The sequence below is a fragment of the Brachycentrus maculatus genome, unplaced genomic scaffold (genome assembly GCF_059751285.1).
Source record: "Brachycentrus maculatus isolate JH-2025_06_01 unplaced genomic scaffold, ASM5975128v1 h1tg000170l, whole genome shotgun sequence".
In the NCBI taxonomy this organism is placed as follows: domain Eukaryota; kingdom Metazoa; phylum Arthropoda; class Insecta; order Trichoptera; family Brachycentridae; genus Brachycentrus; species Brachycentrus maculatus.
The window spans coordinates 581,698-589,414 of record NW_028280923.1 but is presented as its reverse complement, the minus strand read 5'-3'; positions in this window follow the sequence as shown (position 1 = coordinate 589,414).

The following is a 7,717-nucleotide window of genomic DNA, read 5'->3' as shown; positions in this document are numbered from 1 at the left end:
TACATACATTAAAATACACCTACATATTTATTTTGTATATTAAAAGTAGTTTAAACTTTATGGTATGGTTTTATAACACTTTACTTATCCTTCATTGATTACGCTGAACGATGAATGACAGGAGAGGGTTATAAATACACTATAAATTTCACACACATAAAATTTCATCCCATTTATGAATTCCTATTTTTAAATAGGTTTACCCGTTCCAAGATAGAATAACAAAAATACACATAGACAGATTGGCGTGGCGTTCTATTTTCTTTGCGTACCTTTGCAGCAAGTGGCATCAGTTACTTAATTTTTCTTTTAAAATATTAAAATCACCCATATATCGTAGTCATACAGGAGAAAGTGACCAAGTGCATTTTTTACAAAAACGTGATCATTGACTATTTGATATCTTACTAGCTTAATATTGCCCTGAAAAAAATCCAAAGGATTTTAAACCTTAAATTATAATATATCGACTTGTTAAAAATGACAAACTGCATTGATATTTATTTTCTTGCCAAGCAAAAGTGACTTAAATGGCCCTCCTGAACAATTTACGTTTTGTTAGTTGGTCACTTTCTCCTGTACGACTACGATATATATCATTAAAACTTAATTTTATCACCGACAGGTTTGGTAGTCTTCAGAAAGAAGCGATTTCCATTTTATATTAAAAGTGTTTAAATAATAAATAATAAATAATAAAACCCTTATCCGCACCCCAATGATGTATAGGACACTGCGTCATATAAACGCAGTGTTTTCTTGATCGTTTACACATGAAGGAAAGGTGATCAGCCCTCCGCTTCAGGTACCATCCAGGGTAATATTGAATAAATATGACAATGAAAAAATCACTAATATTTATTTTACCCCCCTTGGGAATCGAACCCGGGACATCCAGAACGGTAGAAGAGCGTGCTGACCATTACACTACGGAGGCGGAGTGTTTAAACTGATACAAAACGTTTTCGGTTTTTATACGACAGAAGATAAAAATCTGAGCATTCCATGGCTTATATAAAAGTTTTTTTAAGAAAGACTTTTTTTTAAATCATCTCATCAACTGTCGTTATTATCCTACTTCAGCGCCTTCTTCCTACCCATGATATTAGGTACACCCCATAACAATTATAAGACTTTCCTAAGCAACCTTAATATCCTTTCATATAGAGCTTATTGAAAAATATTCGCCAATTTTCCAAAGAAGTGGACCAGTTTAAATCCGGCTTGGCGTCAACAGTGTTTAAGGGCATACCAAAAGTTAGATGAAGCGAAAAGGCAAAATAGCCATCAAGGTATTAGAAACGAAGGTGTGGTATTATCAGTTATCACCCATGGAGAGAGTGAAATTGAATCCACATAAGTACGACGAAATAAATAAAGAAAATGTTTATGGTGTTAATTCCCCATAGAGTACAGACGCCATGCTGTCTCCTGCGTGTGGTCTGAACAACAAGTTAATACTGTGTTCGCCAAATACACAATACACAATGCACGATGTTCAATACTATACCTGCAAAAAACGTATTGTGTTGCTTGCGTGGAGCTTGCAAAAACTTTTTGGCCAAAAATTACTTCATTCGAATTTAAAGGTAGGTAATGAAAATTTTTATATATTTTTTTGTAATATGTTTCACATTATTTTTTGATATCTCAACATAGATGAAGAAAAATAAGGAAGTCTAGGCATTTACGGGGCTTACGACCAAGTGAACAATTATTTGGACACACTCAAAACGTTTTGTGTAATATGTTATTATATTCTTAATTATTTTATTAATTTATCTTTATTTTTATTACAACGACTACTATCACGCCGTTTCGCTGAAAGGGCAGGCAGAGAGGATAGCCTATCATATCCTAGCTTCCTTTACATCTATACATCTAGTCATACATGCCCTCCGGTGCAGAGTTTTGACACAACCATATTTTAGATTCTAATTGATCTGGTCGTGTCAAGTGTTTTTGGCCGTCCTCGTTCTGCTCTCTCAAATTCGTCAAATATACTTCCTTAGTATTTCTCTCGTTATTCATTCGCTCCACATAGCCATACCACCGTTAAGAACGTTTCTTATTCTTCTCTATTACCGCGTGTTCAGCCTTACATTTCTTGATAATAATTTCAGAATATTTTTTTAGGGTATACTAAATATACAATTCAGTACGCGACCGGCTGCGTGAGAAGCCTCAGGTGTCGTCCCCGCACATTCTATTTTTAGAAAATACATTGAAATTTTTTTTAAATAATATTTTTAAACTCCACTCTTCTTTTAAAAGCCATATAATTAATTTGAAGAAAAATAAATTTTTTTAAATATAAAAAAAACATTGAAAGCAAAAATTTTATTACGTCATATTATACCTGAGTTTATGGAAAATCAAGTTGCGGGCTATCGATTTTTTCATCTTAAGAAAAAATAATTTACGCTGATCATTAGACAGGAACCAAAGCCGAGACCTCCCGGATTCCATAGTTACTTAGTCAATATATATGTATAATACACAGACTATCAATATCGTACGTCTTTATATGGACCAAAAGAGCAATCCTTAAAGTGGACATCTGTCAAATGCTTCTCTCGAGTGCGCGAACAAACGCCGAGTGTAGTACGATTATTAACTCCAGCCATGCGCACAGGAATCGGTCTTCTGAACAGGATTACTTCCCTTTCAATTCGGGTAGTAGCCAAATGGGGTGAATAACGTTCATTTTGCTAAAGTAACCGCAGCCTTCCATGCGTTAATTCATGCATTCATTTTTAAACCCTCAAAAGTAAAGAATATATCTCTCACTACTTTCAACAACGTCATATATCAAAAATCGTGAATTTTCAGTATTGCATGTTTTCGGAATGCCCAGAAAATGTATTATATCCCAGCAAAAGCGGCATATTTTAAACTTAATATTTACCCGCTACAGGGCGGAAAGTATTATTTTTGCATTTTAAAGAAAATGTATTGTTTGATCATTTTTTTTAAATACACTAATTATTTTTCAAATGCAGAAAAAACATTCTGGTTTTACCTAAAAAGATCTGTTGCACAGTAAAAAGTTCAATAAGTGACTTGATATTTATTTTTAATACATTTCATTTTATTTTTAAACTTTAAAAACGATCTCCTGAAAAATCAAGTTTTTTGATATATGATGTTGTCGAAAGGAGTGAGACATATGTGATAATATTGCAGTGGTTGATTCAATTGGAGGGAGTGACACACATAATTTTTTAAATTTATTTATGAAATGAATATATTAATTAACTGTATTTTGGCTCTTTAGGCAAAGCCTGGGTTGACCTATAACATTTACTTGCTAAAGTTTTTTTATAATTTAAATAAACATATGTTTTGGTGCACAAGAAAGTAAAATTTGTGTGGGTATGTGTTTTAAAAAAATTATATGTATTTGTATAACAATACAATTTTTAAAAATATGTATGTGCATATGAAAATCCAACCTTAAAATGTAAAATATGAATCGATCTTATGACGTTCCATGACTGAGTTCACAACAGCCATCTTTGATTGGTTTTGGGAAGCTTTTATTTAGCAGAGACTCTTTTATTTGAACCCAATATCCAAACCCGGATTATTTTACATACTGAAAATGACTATATGTACATAAATATCGTAGGTGGGCCATGTAAGTCACTTTTGCTTGGCAAGAAAATAAACATCAATGCAGTTAGTCATTTTTAACAAGTATAAAATCCTCTATTATATTTTCAGGGCAATATTAAGCTAGTAAGATATCAAATAGTCAATGATCACGGTTTTGTAAAAAATGCACTTGGTCACTTTCTACTGTATGACTACGATATATATAATATGTATACATATGTAATATATATTATGTATGACTTAAAAAATTGAGTAGTTTGCTTGTCAATCTTGGGTAGAATGTTACACGCGTGTAAAGTGATCAGTCGATCAACCGATGACAGTTCGTAAACCCTGTAAAAAAATCCAGACTTCCATACTCTTCTTCATCATTATTAAGATGACAAAAAATAGCTCCTAAGTGGAGAAGTATTTGGACACACTCAAAATATTGTGAATTTTTGGTACCTACAATGAAAATAATAAAAAGTGTTTTTTTAATTAAATATTTTTATTCAATTAACATACAATTTTTATTTTATTTTTTAAATAGTTATCGATGGAACACAATCAAGCATTAAAATGTGAATTTTTATAATTTATCGGTCGTAATACAAATGTTTTAAAGCCTTAAAATAATAATTAATTTGCCTCTATTGAACGGCTGTCTGGAATGCGGGGTCAGATGGCAACGCCTACAACGTCTTTGCTCATTAAACTCTTTTTTTCTCTTCTTTTTTCTTAAATAATACTTACATCATCACTTCTTCCTTTTGGTCGTAAATCTGCCTCGACGCTTACATATTATTATAATATTAAGTATGTATCCGCAGACATGCGGTGGACTAAAAAACATGGCATCTTCCTACATACTTACCAAATTGGAAGAAAAAAAACTATAATAGTACTTCTTTTACGATTTAAAAGTACCTTATTTAATTTTAAGTCATTGTTCAGCGAAGTGTGGTACATTGGTGTACCGTGGAGATTAGTTGATGTGCCGCGGAGAAAAGTCTAGTTTTGTGAATATAACACAATTGCTCCAAATTTTGTTTGCCTGTGCTCAGTTTGTTTGCCTGTGCTCAGTTAAGTAGTCTCACATTTCGCATAAAAACACATAAAATTTTACATAAAAACATAAAAAAGGAGTTTATAGAGTAACTTTATATAATATGGCATTTTAAGAAGTTTGATATCAAAATATTTGCTAATGAAGAAATTCAACATCAAAATGTAGTATTTAAAGAAATTTAATATAAACAGTAGCATTTTAAGAAATTTAATACTAAAGTAGCATTTTAAGAAATAAATTTAAAAAATGACATTTTTTTAAGTTTAATATAAAAAAATAGTATTTAATGAAGTTTAGTATAAAAAATAGCATTTTAAGAAGATAAATTTAAAAAAAAAAGTTTTAGAAGTTTATTTTAAAAAGTGTCATTTTAAGAAGTTAAATATAAAAATTTTAGATATTTAGTAAAAATGGACCATTTTATAGAATTTAATATAAAAAGTAACATTTTAAGAATCTAATTATAAAAAGTAGCATTTAGGATTTTACTATTGAAAAAAAATAACAAGCGGATCGCGAGCAGCAGTTTGCGAAGCACTGGTTTAATGGATCATGCGAAACCCATCGCTGGCAAACCTATGATAATAAAATACCGTACATCAGATCAATTCTCGCGTAAAATACTGTTATCCACGAATTACATGACACCGTGCATACATATGTCCAACGTATTACCACACCCTAATTCGCCTTTGGCGTTTTCGATCGAAATAGTACGACTCAACATAACATTATAGTCTGTAAGTTTGTGACTAATTTCGAGAGATTACAAGTTTCCATATATCAGGGGACCGGATGCATTTAATTTGCGTATTGGATAAATTATTACATCCTATAAAACAATTTATTCAAGCCGATGAAAGGAAAAGTTACTGTTATTTAAATATCATCAATAAATTTTTAATTCAAGTTTTACTTGGTATATACCACTATTTCATAAAATCTATTGTGGCACGTGTTTCGATGCATTTCTAAGTCTAGATTTTAGTATAGAGTTGTGACGTTGAAGGGTAAAGAGTGGGAAGGAAATGTTTATTTTTTAAAATTTTAAATATTTATTTTTATTTTAAACTAACGAACTTACTATTCATATGCCGCTACCCCGCAGAGGTAGGCAGAGAGAATATAACGTTACAACAATCTGTCTTTACAGACATTCTTAATCTTTATTTGACATACCTAATCGTGCCAAGTATTTCTCGGTCTTTATCTACTCTTTTTTCCACTTCATTCGCCTCATAAATTTGTTGAATTTTTATCTAAAAATTATTACTACGAAATGTCATAAACTGCAACATTTTGAAGCAATAGAAATTCATAAAAAAACATAATTAAATCCGCCTCCTTGGTTAGCGTGAGTCCCGGGTTCGATTCCCAAGGGTGAAGATTTAAAAAAAAAGTGATTTTACACTATAATATGTATTTAATATAACCCTGGACTGGCCCCTGAAGGTCATGAGTGATCACCTTGCCTTCGTGTGTTAACGATCAAGATAACACTGGGTCAGCAGGAAGCAGTGCCCTATGCACCATTGCACGGATAAGGGTTAGAAGAATAATTAACAATATGACAATGACTAAAGCCTCCCCCTTATCGTGTATGTATAATATGTTCCCATTGATAAAAAAAACATGAGTGTTACAATATTAATAGTAAATAATAACTCCGTTGTATTTATTTCTTTAAGTTCTTTATTTTTTAAGGACGGAATATTTTCAGTTAAAATTCTAAAAATAACATATCTAATTACTGTGAACATTAAAATTTATATAAAAATATAAAAAAATAAATCTTATGTTTATAATTTAACACTTTATAAACATTCTTACTAACATCCTTAATAGTGTGTATTTTAAAAATTAATAGTATATAATACAAAATTTGAATAGAATAAGATCGCAGAGAAATTAATTTTACAAAATTTTAAAATACCTTTTCACAAATAATTTACAGTACTTTTATTTATTATTTGACATCACTTTCATTAATATTTGATTTATGAATTTAATTGATAAGGACATTTGACAATAAATTTGTATAACATATAAAAATACAATACACAGTCCTCGTTTTACTATGGTAAAATATTGAATGAATCGATTTTGAGCAATAAGTTGCTTTTGTTTTTACATATATAAGTATGTAAGTATTTCTTCTTTATACCAAAGGTTTGTGCATATCGTAGTCATACAGGAGAAAGTGACCAAGTGCATTGTTTTACAAAAACGTGATAATTGACTATTTGATATCTTACTAGCTTAATATTGCCATAAAAAATCCCAAAATGATTTTAAACTTGGAAGTATAATATATTGACTTGTTAAAAATAACTAACTGCATTGATGTTTATTTTCTTGCCAAGCAAAAGTGACTTAAATGGCCCTCCTGAACATTTTACGTTTTGTTCGTTGGTCACTTTCTCCTGTACGACTACGATATATTCGATACCGCTTATCTTTGGAATTACATGCCTTATTGACTCCAGATTTTGGGTATATGTTTGTTTTAAATTTAAGCGGGTTTCTGCAAACTTTGAAATCAATAGGTGGTATTTCTCTCGAATCAACAGACCAAATAACACGAAAGTTTCCAGAAACCCGCTTACAGTCAGGACAAACATCGAGTCGAAATTGGGTATGTAGTTTCGGAGAGTAGGGGTATCGAACATACGCATCGTTTTTATATATTGTATTAAGATAAGTATGAAAAAAAATCAAAAAGGACTTTGATACTTCACAATGATTCGTAATAATATTTACATATGTACATCTAAAAGTCGGAGATCACGTATGTTTGAAAATGCGAAAATACTTATTATCGCTGCTAGCGTAATAATTTTAAACTTGACCTTACAAGACGTCATTACACATTTGCTTTAAAGTAATTATTTACATATTATGTACAAGTCGTGTGTCAGGTATGTCGAAAGGCACTGTTTATTTTATATATATATATATATATATATATATATATATATATATATATATATATATATATATATATATATATATATATATATATATATATATATATATATATATATATAC